Below are 22278 nucleotides of genomic sequence, written 5' to 3' on the forward strand. Positions count from 1 at the left end.
CAACTCAGATGTACTCAAATAAAAGTAAGATGATTCGTCTACTCAATCCACTTTTACCACTGGGGTCAGAGAGCGCTAAGCTCAAGAACGGAGACAATAAAAATGAAAAGTTCTATTTAGCATATTGATAAGTCATGCTCGTACGTCCATTACCATTTCATTGATCTTATGCCACCACATCATAAAATTGCACGGACACTATTAATTAAACCTATCAAGACATTCAAATGAACAAGCTCATAAAAATGAAAGGCTTACTTTTATTAGTTTGAGATAATGGTAGAAACATGGAAGTAGAACACCATTTATAGTTAGCTTTTTCCATGTCCCCACTTCAACCACTCCACAGTCACCTCAGCACTAGCAGGTGATGGCTCGCATGTAAAGCAACCATTACATGTCGCAAAGGGGTCAACTCCTTTTAGCTAGTTAACGTGTGGATACAAAAACATTAAGCTAGCTAACATCAGAAATGCAAAACAGAATAATATAGTTAACCTTTGAAATACAACGAGAAAATTGTAGTATTTTTGAATGCTACTGTAAGAGCTATGCTTGCCAAAATTCCATCCGTACGTTAGACTTTGTGGCTAACCTCACAAGACATGCTTAGCATCAATACTCAAAAGTAATAATATTGTAATCAATTAACGACAAGAATTCTACTCTTGTCATTCAATTCATTAATTTAGTTCAAAGATCCGAATAATCAGCATGCAACTTAATATAGATGTGAGTTACTATCTTAATGCGCAATGGGCAAAGAATGCTTTAAAGGTCCACAGAAATGGACCATCAAAATGATTGGTAAATGTATCAATAATCACCTGTACAAGCACTAGACCTCATTCAGAACATCATAGTGCACCAGTGATGTCCAACAGATTGAGACTAGGTATGGGATTTTTAACTTGCGAATATGAACACAAAATCAATACTGTAAAAATTAGAATTTCACTTTCTAGCTAATTATAACCCTTCTATTTTTGCAAATGAGAAGAAATGTTTGCGGTCTATATAAGTAGAAAAATCACTTAAAAATGTATAATGAACTCAAACAAGCCAGAACAAGTGACAGAGTAATACCACCAGATAATCATTATTGCTAGTAAGAAAATAAATACCAAACAGGTCAAATGCCAACCCAGCCAACAACACAAACGAACACAAGAGTGATATCCGAAGTATCCTAAGAAAAACTCATGCTACAGCTCTACATGAAGCAAGACCCAAATTATCATTTCAATCGATATAAGATAAATTTCAAGCATGGCCAAGACACCAAACTTTAACAGTAATAGTAATACTAACATCATTCAAACCCATATTTTATTGCATGCCATTTGAAGATGCGAGACACTTGCATAAATTCAACATATCAAAATGCATACTCCTCTAGCCATTTTTTTTTCCTCTGTGGAGCGTTTCACCGAACAGTTTGTGGTTCTGGGCACTTTGATGTTGGTGAGGACTGAGGAGATGAGTTTTCTGTAGTATTTCTAGCTTCTTTTTTTATACCTCTTCTTCACTGCAAAATCAAATTGGTAAACAAACTCATCAATCCTAGTACTACTAGGACTCCAAGACATTCATAATCCAAGCCAAAATAGATTCTCATCCATTCCTCTCACTGCTCTTGCCATGCAATTAATAAGAAAATACCTTGACAAATTGAGTTAGGACCCATTACTTCAGATCAAACCCCCAATTCAAAATTCCCAAATCTAAATTAGGTAATGCAAACAAATTGAACCAATAAGCCACAAATTCGGAAATGTTACTTCAAACCCAGATCAACCATTTGTAATGCAATCAACCTAAACTCCATCAGCAACTAGGTGTGACTGTCTATAGAGATTACTACTACCTTTTTGTCATTTTAGTCGATTTTCTGGGTTTGAGACGAATCACCAGAGAAAGAAAAGAAAGGAAAATGGGAAGACAGGAAAAAGATCAGAGCTCCCGAAAAAGACCCCATCTATTTTTATTTCCAGTTTCTTAAGACTACATGTGTGCCTCATACATGCAGGGCTATTAAGGCACCAATGATTTAGACTTAGACAACCTCGGTGTTTAGAAACTAAAATTTCACCATTAAGGCACCCAAAATCGTTAAAGGCGCCATATATTAAACTTTTAACTAATCGTAGAATTTGGTTACTAGGTTCACTTAAACCGGAGAACAAGGTATGTACTGTTACACTACCAAAGACCAAAGTCCGGGTATCAATCAAGTTTTATCCAACAAACAAAGTCGGATTTATCAACTGATTGAACTATGCACAACCTGTGATATTTCAATTATATAAACAAGAGTTAATTAGTGTTTGGGTCCTGGATTTTGGTATGGTAGAGGATTTGGGTCCTAAGTTTGTCCAATTTTGAGTTTGGGTCCTTAAAAAACCGGTTACTAGTTCTTCTAAGTTTCTATATCCCTCCAAAATCATAATAGCATCAACTCTTATTTCACATGATAGGTTTTATATTTTATTTTTCCCTAATATAACCCCTAATATATAATAGTGTTGTTTAACGATTTTGGAATTTTGAGTTTCTGTTTAGTGATTTGATGAAATCGATTACTTGTTTGTGTGTTGATTTAACAAAATATGGGTTTTCAATTTTGGAGGTGCGATTTTAAGGTTACAGAGGTTGCACAAAATGTTTTTAAGGACCCAAACTCAAAATTGGACAAACTTAGGACCCAAATCCTCTACCATACCAAAATTTAGGACCCAAGCACTAATTAACTCTATAAACAAATATAATGCAGAAAAGAAATAACACAAACACAAGAAATTTTGTTTATGGGGAAACTGCAAATGCAGAAAAGCCCCGGGATCTAGTCCATATTTGAACACCACATTATATTAAGCCACTACAGACTCTAGCCTACTACAAATTAACTTTGGACTGAAATGTAGTTGAGCCCTAACCAAGTCTCACACCGATTAAGGTACAGTCGCGTTCCTTACGCCTCAACAACCACGCCGGGTTCTACGCACTTGATTCCCTTAGCTGATCTCACCTATAACTAAGAGTTGCTACGACCCAAAGTCGAAGACTTACAAACAAATCTGTCTCCCACAAATATGTCTATTCTTTATTCGGTTTTTGTTCCGTCTTTTGATACAAAGATCAAGGTGAACAAGAACCAACTAATAATCCGGTCTTATATTCCCGAAGAGTTGTAGCTCCCCCTAAGCTAGCAGCTGACTAATCCAAGTGATTAACTAAATAAGAGGCACTAAAATCTAAATCAATTATTTAAACATTCAATTAAGAATTCTGCTACAAAACTTATTCCAAAACTAGCCCCGCTCAGAAATATATATATACAAGAACTTCTCTCAAATTATACATATACAATAGTCATTTGGTTACAAATAAAATATACAACATAATAAACATAGCAAATGTTAACCAACTAACGAACTCAACTCCTCGAAGCTTCCGTTGCGCAACTCTTATCTATCTCTAAAACTGAAAGGTGGGTATGGGTGAGCACATCATCCCTAAAAGGGGTGCCCCGCAGGAATAACATTTAACTTTCAAGTAATTATTGAAAATGATTTGAAAACAATTCATATTTTCCCAAAACGCTAAAGCGCAATCAATTTCACATAGGTAAACAATCATGTATATGAAACTAACTACTTGCAAACAATATATAATATGGTGACTCATCCCGCACCTAGATAGCTATATGGTGAACTCGTCCGGCACCTTTTAAGCATAAAAGCTCGAATTCATGTAGATATAAATGAAGGAGCAGTATCGCATATACCACAAATGGAAATTCTCATTTCTCAATCAATTCATAAAGACAAACAACGCATTACAATTCCTTTCCAAGCAATGGAAAGATTAAAAGAAATAACATAACTTTCGTAATTCAAAGTTAAACAAATGCATGGAAAGCACAACCATACAATGCATGAATTTGTTAAACATAAACTTTTGCAAAAAAAAACTACAATAATAACAATAGGGTTAAATATAAATGTCCACTTCTTTTGATGACAAGCCACGCCTACCTCGAGATCCACGATCCACTGGTTCTCCTTTGAATCGATCGTTGTTAATACAGACTAATTGTTAATCACACAAGAAGTCTAAGAAACTAGCCAGAATTGCTCATACAAGAATCATACAAGTCTATCTAATGGTTCTAAGCCCATTTATGACTTTACACATTATAAATCTCTATCTTTAGCATAGCCAAGGTTTACTAAATCTATTAGGTTGATTCCATAGTTCACTAGCTAGATCAAAAGAGTATCTACAACTTTGTAGAAGAATCCAAAGGTTAAATCAGACCATAAGGGTCCAATACATCAAAATAAAAACTAACTATAAGCCCAAGCCCAACAAACCATCTTCTTAAACTAAGGTCTGGTCCTTATGAGTCAACTAATGGTCACTGACGGTCGAACTAACGGTCACGGGTCAACTAACAGTCAACGTCCAAGGTCGGGTCAAAGTCCTGTTCAAATATCAGGTCAACTCGGAAAAAGTAAAGTCAACTAGTCAACTAAGGTCAATACAAGGAACTAGGTGAGTCAACGATTCAACTCAGTCAGATACTCAGTCATGCAAGCTTAACTAACACACTATGTTACAGATCACTTTAGCTCTAGTTCTTACATCTTCATCTACCATTTTAACATAACAACATCAATTCAACATTCTTAAACAAATTATAACTTCATTTACAAATGTACACTAGGTTCACCTGCGATTGCAGCTCTAAACCAAACTATTATCAGCTCAACTTCTCTCTTGTGACTTTACTGTCACAACATCATCGTCTCAGGTTATAAAATCTCCCTGGACTGTAGTCAGACTATCAATTACAATGATTTATATAAACTTCAACTCATCCACAGATGAATCTCAATCCATTAGTATCAGTTTTCCCTTTTCAATTTCAGCTGCAATCTAGTCAACATCCATAACACCACTTAAACCAGCCACCTTCTAGAAGTTCAATCATACCCTACACCTTAACACAACAACACCAACATTCACATACTTGTAACACAACTCAATACCCTCATTTACTTCAGCAATAAAGCAATATACAAATCCACCAACCAATATAATCTTGTGTAATTCAAAACAATAACCAACCTTCGTTCCATATCCAACATTCAGCCTTAACCCAATTACCAATCACAAATACTCAATCAAATTATCTTCTTAAGAACCTGCAATAACACCAACCTTTTCACCAGCATTCTACAACAACCATTCACTACTGATATCCCATCATCCATTTATTCTTTTCTCCCATCGACACAACTGCAATATCAGCCCAACTACAGAACCATCACTAAGTATCTTAAATCCATACAACAGGTTCTGTGTTCAACTCGTAACGCAACCATTACATTTAAGCTAAATCCCAACTCAAGTAACATACTCTTCCTTATATCAAAACAACTCTAATTTGCTACTCATCTACCAGCTCAACACCAATCCAAGTTTCCTTCTTACATTTACAGCATCACAGCAGCAACAATCTCACCATTACTACCTCAATTCATCCGTTAAACACTTATTACTTCAATATAATCAACTCAACCTTCACCTCTAACAAAGATAGCAACCACAGACCCAATCCCAACTATACTTCAACCTTAACAATTCATCTTCTATCAACACCACTTCTAACTACAATTACAGTTTCATTATCTAATAACTTAATCTCAACAATTTAAACAATCCAATACAAAATCTTGAAATTAGAATAATTAGAAGCTTACCCAAACTTTAGCATACCTTGAATTGTTAATATGCTGAATCAATTCCACCGAAGACCTAATTTCTATTTTGGGGAAGAACAGAAACCCTAATTCGCAAATCTTCACCAAATTAACTTTTAAACTTCAATTAAACATCTACCCATTTATCCTCAATCCATCAGCAACTCGATCTACATCTCAGATCCACATAATTCTTCAACAACTTTCATCTTCAAGAAACCCTAAATTATTCAATTATTCTCTGAATCAGCTTTAGAACTTCCATTAAACAGCGACCCAGTCATTCTTCATCCCTAAACCACTCAAATCCATCTTTAATTTCTCAATTCTTCTACAGAGAAACCCGAACTCAAACCCTAACTTCCTAATTCTCTCTAGATACCATTATTTTTTTCTTCTCATAACAAATCGACAGCAACACCACCCCCATCACTTGATTCTTGGTTAATCTCTTCTTATATCGATCTCAAAATCACTAATTTGGTTACTCAACCATCTCATGACCGAAGAACAGGAAAAACAGAGATGAGAAGAAGAAAGAAGAAGAAAGAGAAAGTAAGGGAATGAATGAGCTTATCTGCTCGATTCAGAAGGTGATAAGGCAAACAAGAAATACTATTCCACATACTCGCTTCGGTAAGGGAAGCCTAGGTCGTCCTATCTGCGAAAGACCATTTTTCCCTCCAAATCAATCTGATGATATCCTCTTCGTCCGATATCCGAATAACACGTTCGCATAGTCCATTCTTCGTAACTTTTCGAGATCTATCTTACGATATCAGTTTCGTATCTAAATCTTTGTTAGATTATTTCCTATTAATTATCATTCGTGTTAAACTAGTCGAGTTATTAACAGCTAAAACGAACTTGACCGGTCAAATAACGTTGACGAGCTTGCGGGTCTTTACATTCTCCCCACCTTATACATTTTCGTACTCGAAAATCAAACCATCTTTCGGGTCATCAAAAAATCCCCACATTTTAGAGAACTACTATCTCTCAACCAAGCGCAAACAAAACGAACCAAAGCACAAACCTTTATGGCATTCTACAACTAAAATTTGTGGCTCTAGGTTCAATAGACTAGTTTGTATTTCAAAAAGTTACTGGTTCTAATTACGAGAGAAATTACTCTATAATAAAGTTCTATCAAATTGAAAAGTTTAAGTTTCTCATCCTAATTTCTATAATTGAAAATTATAAGTTTTAGTTTCTAAGCTCCTCACACTAATTTCTATTTTATAAAATTCTTGTCTCTAATTACAAGGAAGATTCCTATGAGTTTTTCTAAGTGAACTTCCATCTATTGGTTTTCTAAATTAATTTACAACATACTTCTATGATCAGTCATCTCTGAATGTAGTTGCCATGTCAAGGTTGGCCAAGCCCAACAACGCCTTCCTACGAACAGAGAAAACAAAACCTTTCTCTAGTCCCTAGTGCTGATTAACTATTTATTAATTTATTAAAATTAATTAGTTTCTAAACTTTTACCGTAATTCTTATTATTTTACTTCGTAAATATATAAATGGTTCACGGCATTTTAAACAACTTAGTTATCAAAATTTATTTTATTTTATTTTATTTTATTATTTGTCATTATTTTTATTTATTTATTTTATCAAGATAAATAATCCAAATTCGATTCACGTCAATTTATAATATCTGATATTTTAACTTTAGTCTAATACATATAAAAAATTTCTAAATATTATTTACTATAGATTTACTACTAGTCTAATTCTTGAATATTATTATCAATTGTATTATCATTCTCATTATTCTTAAGTTGATAGTCCAGTTGGTATACTAAGTATTAATATTCTAAATACAATTTTACATTCACGTAAGGGTTAATATGATAGATTTTACTTATTCATACTGAGTCCATATACTATGTCTCGTCAAATGTTGACATTGGAAATTTTAATATAATTTAAATTTGAGTCTACACACAATTTAGAATATATCCTCATTGAAATTTTAGTTAAACTAAGGTTAATACAACACTAATTGATAATTGCTAACTACTTTATTAAAATTATTATTACTTTGATTATCATCTATAATTACTATTATAATATTTTCTTATTAACATGGATGGTCGAACTATTATTCTAACTACTCTTACAATTATTATTGAGTCCCAAAAATATTATTAACATTTATGTGATTATAAATTATTGACCCTACGTATAAGTCAAGGTGCTTAATAAGTTTATACGTGACTTCCAAGATTTATAAATAATACTAATCTCACTATTTTTATAGTATTAGATTGTGTACGTGTTCATACTATTTAGATCAATTACTCTCAAATCCTCATCAGCTAAATTTATTGATGTACCCTACAATTTTTACTTCATTACAAACAGACAATCAATCAATCAAATAATTCTTTTAATTGTAGATAGTTTTTAGTGATTAAGATTTATCTCACAACCCAACCCAGTTATAAACTAAACTAGTTCTCTAACTGACATTGGCTATTCCTATTGTTTCCCATATAAGATCTAATAGTGAGCTCTGATACCAATATTGTAGCCCCCTAAGCTAGCAGCTGACTAATCCAAGTGATTAACTAAATAAGAGGCACTAAAATCTAAATCAATTATTTAAACATTTAATTAAGAATTCTGCTACAGAACTTATCCGAAAACCAGCCCCGCTCAGAAATATATATATACAAGAACTTCTCTCAAATGATACATATACAATAATCATTTGGTTACAAATAAAATATACAACATAATAAACATAGCAAATGTTAATCAACTAACGAACCCAACTCCTCGAAGCTTCCGCTACGCAGCTCTTATCTGTCTCTGAAGCTGAAATTGGGAATGGGTGAGCACATCATCCCTAAAAGGGGTGCCCCGCAGGAATAACATTTAACTTTCAAGTAATTATTGAAAATGATTTGAAAACAATTCATGTTCTCCCTAAACGCTAAAGCGCAATCAATTTCACATAGGTAAACAATCATGTATATGGAACTAACTCCTTGCAAACAATATATAATATGGTGACTCGTCCCGCACCTAGATAGCTATTATGGTGAACTCGTCCCGCACCTTTTAAGCGTAAAAGCTCGAATTCATGTAGATATAAATGAAGGAGCAGTATCATATATACCACATATGGAAATTCTCATTTCTCAATCAATTCATAAAAACAAACAAGGCATTACAATTCCTTTCCAAGCAATGGAAAAATTAAAAGAAATAACAGAACTTTCGTAATTCAAAGTTAAACAAATGCATGGAAAGCACAACCATACAATGCATGAATTTGTTAAACATAAGCTTTTGTAAAGGAAAACGACAACAATCACAATAGGGTTAAATATAAATTCCCACCTCTTTTGATAACAAGCCATGCCTAACTCGAAATCCACGATCCACTGGTTCATCCTTTGAATCGATCGTTGTTAATACAGACTAACTGTTAATCACACAAGAAGTCTAAGAAACTAGCCAGAATGGCTCATACAAGAATCATACAAGTCTATCTAATGGTTCTAAGCCCATTTATGACTTTACACATTATAAATCTCTATCTTTAGCATAGCTAAGGTTTACTAAATCTATTAGGTTGATTCCATAGTTCACTAGCTAGATCAAAAAAAGTATCTACAACTTTGTAGAAGAATCCAAAGGTTAAATCAGACCATAAGAGTCCAATACATCAAAATAAAAACTAACTATAAGCCCAAGCCCAACAAACCATCTTCTTAAACTAAGGTCCGGTCCTTCTGGGTCAACTAACTGTCACTGACGGTCGAACTAACGGTCAAGGGTCAACTAACAGTCAACGTCCAAGGTCGGGTCAAAGTCCTGGTCAAATATCAGGTAACTCGGTCAAAGTAAAGTCAACTAGTCAACTCAGGTCAATACAATGAACTAGGTGAGTCAACGATTCAACTCAGTCAGATACTCAGTCATACAAGCTTAACTAACACACTACGTTACATATCACTTTAACTCTAGTTCTTACATCTTCATCTACCATTTTAACATAACAACATCAATTCAACATTCTTAAATAAATTATAACTTCATTTACAAATGTACACTAGGTTTACCTGCGATTGCAGCTCTAAACCAAACTATGATCAGCTCAACTTCTTTAAGTCACAAGAATTGTGACTTTACTGTCACAGCATCATCGTCTCAGGTTATAAAATCTCCCTGGACTGTAGTCAGACTATCAATTACAATGATTTATATAAACTTCAACTCATCCACAGATGAATCTCAATCCATTATTATCAGTTTTCCCCTTTAAATTTCAGCTGCAATCTAGTCAACATCCATAACACCACTTAAACCAGCCACCCTCTAGAAGTTCAATCATACCCTGCACCTTAACACAACAACACCACCATTCGCATACCTGTAACACAACTCAATACCCCATTTACTTCAGCAATAAAGCAATATACAGATCCACCAGCCAATATAATCCTGTGTAATTCAAAACAATAACCAACCTTCGTTCAATATCCAACATCCAGCCTTAACACAATTACCAATCACAAATACTCAATCAGATTATCTTCTTAGGAACCTGCAACAACACCAACCTTTTCACCAACATTCTACAACAATCATTCACTACTGATATCCCATCATCCATTTATTCTTTTCTCCCATCAACACAATTGCAATATCAACCCAACTACGGAACCACCACTAAGTATCTTAAATCCGTCCAACAGGTTCTGTGTTCAACTCATAACACAACCATTACATTTCAGCTAAATCCCAACTCAGGTAACATACTCTTCCTGTATATCAAAACAACTCTAATTTGCTACTCATCTACCAGCTCAACACCAATCCAAGTTTCCTTCTTGCATTTACAGCATCACAGCAGCAACAACCTCACCATTACTACCTCAATTCATCCGTTAAACACTTATTACTTCAATATAATCAACTCAACCTTCACCTCTAACAAAGATAGCAACCACAGACCCAATCCCAACTATACTTCAACCTCAACAATTCATCTTCTATCAACATCACTTCTAACTACAATTACAGTTCCATTATCAAATAACTTAATCTCAACAATTTAAACAATCCAATAAAAAATCTTGAAATTAGAATAATTAGAAGCTTCCCCAAACTTTAGCATACCTTGAATCGCTAATACGCTGAATCAATTCCACCGAAGACCTAATTTCTGTTTTGCGGAAGAACATAAACCCTAATTCGCAAATCTTCACCAAATTAACTTTTAAACTTCAATTAAACATCTACCCATTAATCCTCAATCCATCAGCAACTCGATCTACATCTTAGATCCACATAATTCTTCAACAACTTTCATCTTCAAGAAACCCTAAATTATTCAATTATTCTCTGAATCAGCTTTAGAACTTCCATTAAACAGCGACCCAGTCATTCTTCATCCCTAAACCACTCAAATCCATCTTTAATTTCTCAATTCTTCTACAGAAAAACCCGAACTCAAACCCTAACTTCCTGATTCTCTCTAGATACCATTCTCTTCTTCTTCTCGTAACAAATCGACAGCAACACCACCCCCATCACTTGATTCTTGGTTAATCTCTTCTTATATCGATCTCAAAATCACTAATTTGGTTACTCAACCATCTCATGACCGAAGAACATGAGAAAACAGAGATGAGAAGAAGAAAGAAGAAGAAGAGAAAGTAAGAGAATGAATGAGCTTATCTGCTCGATTCAGAAGGTGATAAGGCAAACGAGAAATACTCTTCCACACACTCGCTTCGATAATGGAAGCCTAGGTCGGCCTATCTGCGAAAGACCATTTTGCCCTTCAAATCAATCTGATGATATCCTCTTCGTCCGATATCCGAATAACACGTTCGCATAGTCCATTCTTCGTAACTTTTCGAGATCTACCTTACGATATCTGTTTCGTATCTAAATCTTTGTTAGATTAATTCCTATTAATTATCATTCGTGTTAAACTAGTCCAGTTATTAACAACTAAAACGAACTTGACCGGTCTAATAGCGTTGACGAGCTTGCGGGTCTTTACAGGAGCAACGTAGAAATATTAGTCATCTCACAATAACCTAACTGATTGACACAAGAAGTTATTTTGGAATCACAAGAGTCTGAGACGAAGAACTGTTGTGATTACTTTTTATATCTTACCTATCGAAGATAAATCTCGAGTAAATCTTACAGAATATAAAACCCAATACGATAAAACAAGTAAGATCAGAATACACAACTACATAGAAAATAGTTGGATTTGGCTTCACGAATCCCAAATGAAGTCTTTAAGTCGTTACCCTAATAATGGTTTTGGAAAACCTTGGTTAAAGGAGAATCGACTCTAGTTTGCAACCAGGACACAGGAAAGTATTGGGTCCAGTTATTAGAGTTCTCCCTTATATAGTATTTCAAATCATGGTTTCTTTCAATCAAAGCAAAGATAGCTTAGTAACAAAGCATTCAATATTCACCGTTAGATGAACTCCTGATTTAAGATTCAAGCTAAGTCTGCTTAGAAATTAAGCAATCAATCTCCACCGTAGATGGTCTTAGCTTGTTACACACAAATGAAATATACTTATATTTAGATTTGGGTTACCGTACCTAAACGTGTATATTGACTTGGCTTAATAACAGTTAACCGAAGTTAGTCATTTGAGCACTTTTATCTTAGTCGTATTCATCATCTAACACTTGTAGATCAAAAATGAAGATCAATCAATCATGATAGATAATCAAATGAATCTAACTGTGTTTCATTAGAGTTGTTCAATTGTTCACTATCTCATAGAAATATATGTGAACAAATTGAATTGATATCAGTTTGATTCGTAATCGTACAAAGTACTTATACAAGAATCAATTCATGAACATTAATCCACGGTTTGCAAAGTTAATTTGCATTCCTTAAATCATAAATGTTTTAGTTCATGAGTATGAGAATCATACATAACCGATTATAGAACTTCACCACTGTGTTCGCTAACTAGGTACCCGAACAGCAGCTCCGGACCTTGTCCTAGTCAAGACGTTCGCGAACAACTGTCCCGGACCCAACTCAGGTAAACCCGTTCACATACTAGGTACGCAAACAAGAGTTTCGGACCTGAATCATCATAAAATAGTTCGCATACTAGGTATGCATACCGTGTTGTATCCAGACATGGATAATTGTTTTAAACTCTCATTTCAATCATTGAAACATCCTTGGAAGACGGCAACGGTAATCTCACACATACCATTAGCTTCAAGTAATTTTTAAGTGATCGAATGAACAATACGAAACTTCCCGAGTTAACATCAAATGACTGTCTCACACAAATCATATAAGATGTTCAAGGTAATTTTCACATGATCATCTTTTGACTTAATATTTAGTTTCCAACAGATAAATTGTTTCCAACTAAACTCGTCAAGAATACGATGAACACGGCTAAAGAAAAAAGCTTCCAACACATATTTCGAAAAATAGATAAGCGAGATAAACTCAACTCGAAATATCAAATGTGTATAATGTAAAAGTCTATATAGCTATACGACTTAATCTCATTAGAATATATAATAGAGTAGACTTCTGAGTGATAGATAAGTTTTAGTCTCCATATACCTTTTGTTGATGAAGTTCCTCCAAGCTTGATAGACACATTTTTGTGTCTAAGTTGTTCTCAATTTTCTCTATGTTGGTACTCGATTTTGTACTTATCATGGTGTTTTGTGTGTTTGTAGGTATTTTTAGGAAATAAACATTTTTGGAAAAATCGGTTCGAAAAATTATGTGGAGCACCCCCAGAAGACATTTGCTATGCGGACTCTCACTTTGGTTAAGGGGCGCCTCAATTACTAAGGGGTACCTCAATTACTATTTACACCCAGGGGCGCCAACTGATATTTGCACCCCATCTCTTTAAAGCCGAGTAATGGAGGATGATTGGAGTTAATGAGGGAAGATTCTTGTCACTGTGGGTATAAAAAGGGAGCTGGGGACTCATATAAGGGTTATCGAGAGTGTGGAGAGATAAGGGACGCTGCAGATATAGTTTTGATCATCAGAGAAATGAAGAAGGTGAAGAACAGAATACAGTCAAAGACAACAATTTACTGACTGTCATCTATTCTTCCCTTTGTAACGGTGACTCTGTTTTCTTTATAACAGTCAGTTTACTGAATTGTGACACCCTTTTACTGTTATGAACCTCTGTTTTACTAGAATTTCATCTTTGTAAACACCTTTGAGCAATAAAAATGAATTTTGAGTGTGTTTCCATCATGATGAGATGCTAAGTATCCGGTGACTAAGTCAGTGAGGGAAACTATTCACTCATGCTTTATTGGTAATTTCTTTTTACGATTTCTTTAATTATTTATTTTATTTAATTCACTAGGATTAACATAAAGATAAAATTGGTTTTTTAATTAGTTGTGAATCAATGAGTTATGCTTAGAATGAAGTCTTTGATAATTCATGCTTAGGGATTACAATCTAATATTTGGACACCTTATAGATTAATAGTGAATTAATGAGAAAAATATCTTAATAATAATTTCAGAAATATCATTATAAACCAACCAACTAGAAGGAATAGTGGAATCTGGAGTCTTGGTCTATTGTTAAATCTTCACATCACTTTTTTGAGTTTGCTATATTTTTAATTTTAAAATTAAGTCTGAAATATACTTTCACAAGTCTAAACGAACCTATTACTACAACACTATTGAAATCCCATCAATTTTTCGCGCCGCCAACGCGAACTTGTCTTTAGGTTTATAGTTTTTAGATTATTTTTTTTAGGTTTTTGTTTCTTTTTTTGTTCTATTTTACGTTTTTGGGTATTTTTCTTTTCATTACAGATTTTTGGAACTTGGAGCGAAAGAAAAAGAATTTGCCAAAGCTGTTGGTGATTACTTAAAGATTTGGAGTCAAAGGACAAATCGAAAAGAACGAAGAAGTCAAAAAATATATAAAAAAATTCTAAAAAAAGAGAGAATATTTTATTAGATTTTGTTTTTATCTTTTAGATTATTTTTAGTTTTTAGCAATTGTATTAGGATATTCTCTATTTTCTTAATTTTCTTTTTATTTTGCACTTTGTTTTTTGGACTTCGAACTTTGGACTTTGGACTTGGACATTTATTTTATTTTTAAACTCTAAGAAAGGGTATATTAAATATTAAACCGTTTGCAGAGAAGGACGGCAATTACGATATTGCCTCGGCCCCTCGGGTTCGCACGCTGACATAGGTTTTGGTGGCCCTAGTCGACTTCAGCGGTCCATCCCCCGTCTAGAACGGGAGGTAAGTTTGTCTAAACACCCGCGAATCCCCTGTCAGCGGGTTTACAGTCTTCCTTCGTGTGCTTGTATGTTGAGGAATTGAAAACGGTTTAATTTTCTAGTAAAGGGAAAGGACTGGCCATACAAGATAAGGGTTCAGATTTCATCACCGTTCTCTTCTTGTCTGTTTTAGGAAAATGATGCCAAATGCGAACCCAAGCCTAAAATACTGACTAGAACGATAGCGATAGGGTAACGAGCTTATAGGAAATTATTTCAAAAGGATCGTATTGGGTATCTTGTTAGCTTATCTCAAAGTTCAAGAAGATTATTGGAAGTCGATTAAAGCCGCCTTGCAACCAAGGGAAGCGTTGCCAAAGAGGTGGGGGTATCAAAGCTCCTCTGAGCTTCTCCCGCTTCTCTTCAACTTACTTTATTCGGATCGTCCTACGAGGTTTGCTAAAATTGTACCTAGTTGCATCTTGGAAGAGTATAAGCTGGTCTAGAAACAATCTAAGTGGAGAGTGGAGCCATCATGCTTGTTGTTTGCTAGAAATCAGTAGGATTGCTTTGGTGGAGTCAGCCTTGTGTGTGTTTGCATGGAACTTCGCTTCCTTTTAGGATTTTTATTTTTAATTTTGTTTTTCTAGTGTATGCCCGAGGTTATTAGAGACCGACCTTGGAAAAGAGACAATCTGGGTCGATTGATTAGTGAAAAACCTAGTAGTTCTTCTTGTGGAAGCGGGGAGCTCGAAGACTCTTCTTTTGAGAGCCCCGTTTTGGAAACTTCAGTTTTAAGAATTTGTTTCTTCGTGAGGAAAGTACCCCCTAGTACTTAACATGTGCCAGAAGTGGCTACTTTGAAAGATTTCATGTATCCAACTAGGACCAATCGACCATCGTGTATTAAATTGCCAGCCTCTGCGACTAATTATGAGTTGAAACCTGGTATTCTTCATATGATCCCTATATTCTTAGGAAAAGATGATGAAAACCCTTACTTTCATGTTAGGGACTTCGGGGAAGACCTCTTGAAGATATTTATGACATTACAGTTAATTCACCTTATCCAAGTAACGATATGAATTGGTTAAATAACGTCTTAGTACAAGTTTGGAATCCTAAAGACAATTTTAATCACACTGGGGTACCTGTTCCCGTGCAAGAGTAATTAAATCAACCTGGAGTACGTGAAACGTTCCATGAAATTTTTAGAACCTACGTCGAAGAGGAACCTGCACTGCGTAATGATAGTCATGCAAACCAAACTAGAACCCAACCATCAACATTTAATTCTTATGATGTTTTAGGACCGTTTATCATTACTGATTCTTCGTCTTCTGATATAGACATGCCACTAGCTTCATTTACTGTTCTAGGTAAACGAACATTCCCGTTTAACTTGCCAGAAAATTTTATTCCGTTACCGTCTTCGGATGATGAATCGTTCTGATCTGCTAACTCGGAAACGTTCCGAGTTTTGGCTGAATCGGAGCCGGTTTCTATTGTTATTCTTGAGGCCGGTTCTGACCAGGATACTGTTATTGCGGTTCAAGTATCTAGCTCTCCTACTAGGCCTATCAGCGACAGTTTATTGGGGGCAAATAGAAGACTCTCTTTCTCATCTCCGATTTTGGGGAGGGATACTTTGGAATCCCTAATTTTCCCTTCTTTGCATTGGAGCTCTTCAATTAGATCTGCTACCTGCATTGATCATAATTTTTCCATCGCATCATCCTTTCAAACACCCATAACTCAGCCAAAATCTGCTTTCAAAATCTCGGTCTCTGATTTCATTTCTTCCTCATCGTCTGAACAACTTTGTTCCTTTCCCTCTCAAGAAGGAAAATCTTTTACAATTAATCAATATGGGTCAAACATTGCTGATCACAAGGAAAGCTCTAGCACTTATCAGCCAATTCCCTTCCCTGATCTGGTCCCTCCAATGCAGAAGGAAGAGACACATGTACTTTTATTTTAAATTTCATATAAATTCACCATATCACTGAGTCTACTAAATCCTCTTTAAATTTAACATTTTGTTCTCTTTAGCTGTAAAATCATTTAATTTGCTGCTTCATTTTGTTGTTCTGTGAGTGAATTTCTCTGCACTTTTAATTTTGAGTCTCTTGTTTGTTTTCTTGAAATATTTGCTCTCTCTAGTACGTCTAGCAATATGAAAATTCTTGCCTGGAATGTGCAAGGATGTAGAAACCCCTTAACCAAAAGTCACTTAACCAATCTTCTTCATAAAGAAAAACCAGAAATTCTCTTTCTATATGAAACCAAAAATCAAAGACCCCTTGTCAAAAAATTAGTATCCTCCTACCATAATTATCATATTGTTGACCCTAGAGGAACTGCAGGATGTTTGGTTGTTGCTTGAATAGATGATTTCATTTTGAAATAGTACAATGAAATATTAATATAATAAATATCATTGTCAAATCCTCTATTGAGAACAAAAAATGGATTATAACATGTTTTTATGGCAGTCCCTACCCAGCCAATAGAAGCATAGCTTGGGATTTTTTTAGAAGCAATTAGTAAACAAGTTTCTCAAAGAATGATGCCTTGGATAGTAATAGAATATTTCAACATGATTTTCAACCAAACTGAAAAACTAGGAGGTGTACCTTTCAACAAAAGTAATAGTGATTATTATGCAAATATCCTAGAAAGATCAGGACTATATGACTTAGGCTATGCAGGTAATGACTATACTTGGGAAAACCATAGGTAAGGGAATCAAAACATCCAGGAAAGACTGGATAGAGCAGTGATCAATGCAGAATGGCACAACCAATTCCCAAATGCTTCCCTTTCACATTTAGTAGCAGTAGGTTTTGATCATTGCCCCATTTTACTTACAGTAGATTCTAAAATATCTAAAACTGACTGGGTGTTTAAATTTGATGATACATGGTTGAAAGACCTATCTTGCTTACAAGTAATTCAAGGTTATTGGAATGACCATACTGAGTTAGAAGCATCAACTAGTCTTGTTCATAACCTTAAACGGGTAGGGATAAATCTTGCTGACTGGAAAAAAAAACATTTTTGGCCTACCCTTTAAAAAAATAAATAAACTTCTTAAGAGCAACCACAGTCGACGACCAAAACCAAATATTTGGTCAAGAAACCAATCACTATCGAACGGAGTAAAGATCAAATACCAGACTAAAACCAAAAACCAAACTATATTTGATCTTTAGTTTGGTTTTGGTCGGGCGTAAGTATAGATTGCGTTAGAGGTGGGGCGAAGTTACAAATTACGTTTCAAAGGGGCGAACATTTAAGTTACGTTCGAAATTCAGGCGCAAATTAAAGTTGCGCCCGTATGGGGTGAAGGCTTAGACGTCAGGCGTGAATTATAACTACGCCCATTCTGAACGCTCTTTATAACTACGCCCCACATCAAGCGTAAGCATATCATTACACTCCACCATATTTACTCCTCCACCATAACGTCGCACCACGGACTAAACCCATTTCTTTTAAAAAAATTGGTTTTTACTCTTTAGTTATGGTCGCACCACTGCAGTTGCTCTAAGGAAATTGAAAGATTACAATCTCAGGGAGTTACTTTACATCAACATAATAAAATTAAAGGTAAATTAAAAGAACTAGAAATCCTTTATGACACCCAAGAGACCATAGCTAAACAACAATCAAGAGACAACATAATCAATCTAGGAGAAAGAAACACTAAATATTTTCATACAATTACTTTGATAAGAAGGAAATGAAACACAATACAAAGTACAACTAATGAACAAAACCAAATAACTAAGGACAGGAAGGAAATTCATAATATTTTAACTTCTTACTTTCAATCTATCTTTTGTGAGATTTCCTCAGAAGTGGAGTTATCTAACCCAATTTTTACAGATAATCAAGCATCTGTTTCTACTTCTGAAAATGATAGAATTCTAGCTATCCCCTCTAATGAGGAAATCTTGTTGGTCCTCAAAAACATGAAACATAATAAATCCCCAGGTCCAGACGGCTTCCCAGTTAGTTTCTTTATCCATAACTGGAATTTGGTAGGTTCACAAGTCACTGACACAATTCAGAACTTCTTTAAAGAGAAAATTATGAACCCTGACTGTGAATACCAATATTCTGCGGAGCATGTGTCACGATCTCACTGGTCGCATACAAGATAACTGTGTATCCCTCGCTATACAGAAGAATCCAAGTGACAGAGGATACCTTCGTAGATCTACTTTATCTCGTCCCAAGAAAGGATGCCTCGACGGCTAAGATGAAAGAAGTAAAAGCCTAGTCTATGAGGAGGCAGCTAGCGAAGGGACAGAGGTAGATGACATATCTAACCAGCATTAAATGCACAAATCTCTTATCTACACGCATAATCAAAGCATGTGGAGATAGATTATGTGTCGGAACCAGATTGGCAGAAACTGGCGGTGAACGAAGGTACAACCTGTACTGAGGTTGGGAAGTTCCCGAAGGAACGTGGGTCAGCTAAGGTGGCAGAGTTCAATTGGAGAAAGCACGCGGAGAACGAAAGTACCATCTGTACGAAAGGTATATCAGCAAACGACAGACCCAGAGGCAGCAAAGATATACCTGGAGCAGAAGGGGATATAAATACCAAGCCTCACCGACAAACTAAAGGCATTCAATTTCTAGGAGAAGAAGATCTAGTCTTAAGCTTATACCTCTTTAATGTTTAGAACTTAAGTAATGACTTCAACTTGATTTCTCTGTATTACTTTGGGAAACATTTAAGATCTTTTGTAACCACTACAACTTAATATAAACAAATCACTCATTACCCCGGGGATGTAGACGAAAGTCGAACCACGTAATATCTTGTGTCTCATGATAACTTATTAGCATTTACTTTATATTTGTGTTCTTTGTTATTATTGTGATCTTTGATATATTTTGTTACTTAGCATCATCAGTTCAACTGAGGCATCGATACTACTTAGTATCTGATTCTCTGAACTGTATACATCACGTAGACTACGGGAAAACGAGTAGTCACACTGACCTAAACATAACTCATCTTTTCCTTATTCCTAAACTAAAAAACTCTAAGAATCCTAGTCAATTCAGTCCCATAGGACTGTGCAATACTATTTACAAAGTCATCGCTAAGTTGTTAGCAAATAGAAACAAACCAACCATAGAAAAAATTATATATCCATTTCAATCTGCATTTATATCCTCTAGACAAATCTCATAAAACATCATTGTTGCTCATGAGATCATACATTCTTTCAAAAAGAAAAAAGTTAAAACTGAAGGTCTAGGAATTAAAATAGATATGTCCAAAGCCTTTTATAGGGTTAATTGGAGTTTTCTTTTAAATGCTTTAAAAACCTTTGGTTTCAATGATGAGGTGTGTAAACTAATAGAACAATGCATTTCAACTACTTCTATTGTTGTGTTGTTAAATGGTAGTCCTAGAGAAATCTTTAAACCATCTAGAGGATTACGGCAGGGTGATCCCCTCTCCCCTTATCTTTTTATCATTTGCATGGAAATCTTCTCTAGACTCTTACTTACACGGGAACATAATCAAATCCTTCATGGAGTTAAAATAACTCCTAAAAGTGAGCCTATATCCCACTTTTTTTTGGCTGATGATTGCCTTCTTTTTGTGAAAGCTGACTTAGTGGAATGTAGAAATCTTTTAGACACAATAGAAACCTTTAGTAAGGTCTCAGGACAAGTTATAAACTTTGAGAAATCAGGGTTTTTTTTTAGTAGGAAAGTTGAACCTAAACATCAAAGGATAATATCCAAGTTACTAAAACTAAAACATATCAATCTAAAAGACCCTTATTTAGGAGCTCCTCTGTTCATGGAGAAACCAAAAATAAAAACTTTTACTCCCATACTGGAAAGAATGGAATCTAAATTCAAAGGGTGGAAAAGTCTTGTACTTGCCCAACCTTGTAGATCTGTCCTCAGTAAAGCTGTCCTTTCTAGTATTCCATCTTACTTAATGGGATGTTTTGTACTACCAAAAACAATAACTAGTAAAATAAATGTCATACTGAGAGACTTTTGGTGGGGAAAAGAGGCTGGAGGAAAAGGTTTTTATCCTAAAGCATGGCCACATCTTTGTAAACCTATTCTTAAGGGAGGTCTTGGCTTTAGAGATGCTAGAAAATTTAATTTTGCTATGATAGGCAAAGTAGCTTGGAGATTGTTAAAAGAACCTAATGCTTTATGGGTCAAAACGTTAGGTCCAAAATATTTCAGAAATAAATCCCCTCTTAGGACTAAAGTTAATTCTAGAAGTTCTTGGACTTGGAAATGCATAAAACAAGGACTAGATTTAGTGCAAAAATATAGTATATGGGAAGTAGGAAATGGCTAAGATATCAATATTTGGGAAGATAACTGGATCCCTGGATTAAACCAACATTTACTGCATCTAAAAGGCTCTAGCAACAACAACCTTGTTAGAGTATCTGATCTGATCGACTCTGAAACTGCTACTTGGAAATCTGCTCTTCTCTGTTCTACATTCCCTAGTAAAATTTCTAACAAAACTAAGAAAATACACCTCTTTAAAGAAACTAATCATATTCTTAGGAAAGACCAATTACGATGGACTCTAACTAGATCAGGAGATTTTACTGTTAAGTCGATGTATGAAAAGCTAAATGATAGTGATATGGATATAACTAGTCTATCCTTACCTGAATCCTTCTGGAAATCTCTTTGGAGACTTAATATTTCTGAAAGAATTAAACTCTTTTTATGGAAATGCTTACAAGATGCCCTGCCTACTAATGTTAAACTTTATGGTAAAGTTAAAGATGTTTCTCCTCTTTGTACTATGTGTAGAAATGAAATTGAACTACATAACACCTTCTTTTTCATTTCCCTTATGCTGCTTCTATTTGGAACTCTGCCCCCAACCATGTATCTTTGAACATAGATCATTCCAACACAATTTTGGGTCTTTGTGAAACTTGGATGAAAAACCCTAGGAAAGATATTTCTTTAGAAATATTACTCACGGAAATGTGGTTCATTTGGAAGGAAAGATGTGACAGAATTTTTGAAGCTAAAAGTGAGGATAATACTAAGACAATTTTAAACTTGGAAATACTAAGACATATTGAGTTCTGATCCACAAAAAAAGGCAATACCTCTAAAACTAAGCAGAAAAAAAAGAACAATTTTAAATGGAAAGCACCAAGTCTCGGAAATTTGAAATTTAATGTTGATGCTACTTGGATTTCTGAATC

The 22278-nt window shown here is 34.9% G+C and overlaps 2 long non-coding RNA genes across 2 annotated transcripts; both read right to left on the reverse strand.

Moving 5' to 3' along the window:
- Window positions 1–1072: 1072 nt before the first annotated feature.
- Window positions 1073–1953, reverse strand: LOC113323620. Its single transcript, XR_003347721.1, has 2 exons — window positions 1663–1953; window positions 1073–1528 (listed from the first exon to the last, which is right to left on the reverse strand). It is a non-coding gene; the product is annotated as an uncharacterized LOC113323620 (long non-coding RNA).
- Window positions 1954–8983: 7030 nt separating this feature from the next.
- Window positions 8984–11489, reverse strand: LOC113323292. The gene is made up of 2 exons (XR_003347524.1): window positions 9854–11489; window positions 8984–9213 (listed from the first exon to the last, which is right to left on the reverse strand). It is a non-coding gene; the product is annotated as an uncharacterized LOC113323292 (long non-coding RNA).
- Between the last annotated feature and the right edge of the window lie 10789 nt (window positions 11490–22278).

The sequence above is a fragment of the Papaver somniferum genome, chromosome 11 (genome assembly GCF_003573695.1).
Source record: "Papaver somniferum cultivar HN1 chromosome 11, ASM357369v1, whole genome shotgun sequence".
Classification (NCBI taxonomy): domain Eukaryota; kingdom Viridiplantae; phylum Streptophyta; class Magnoliopsida; order Ranunculales; family Papaveraceae; genus Papaver; species Papaver somniferum.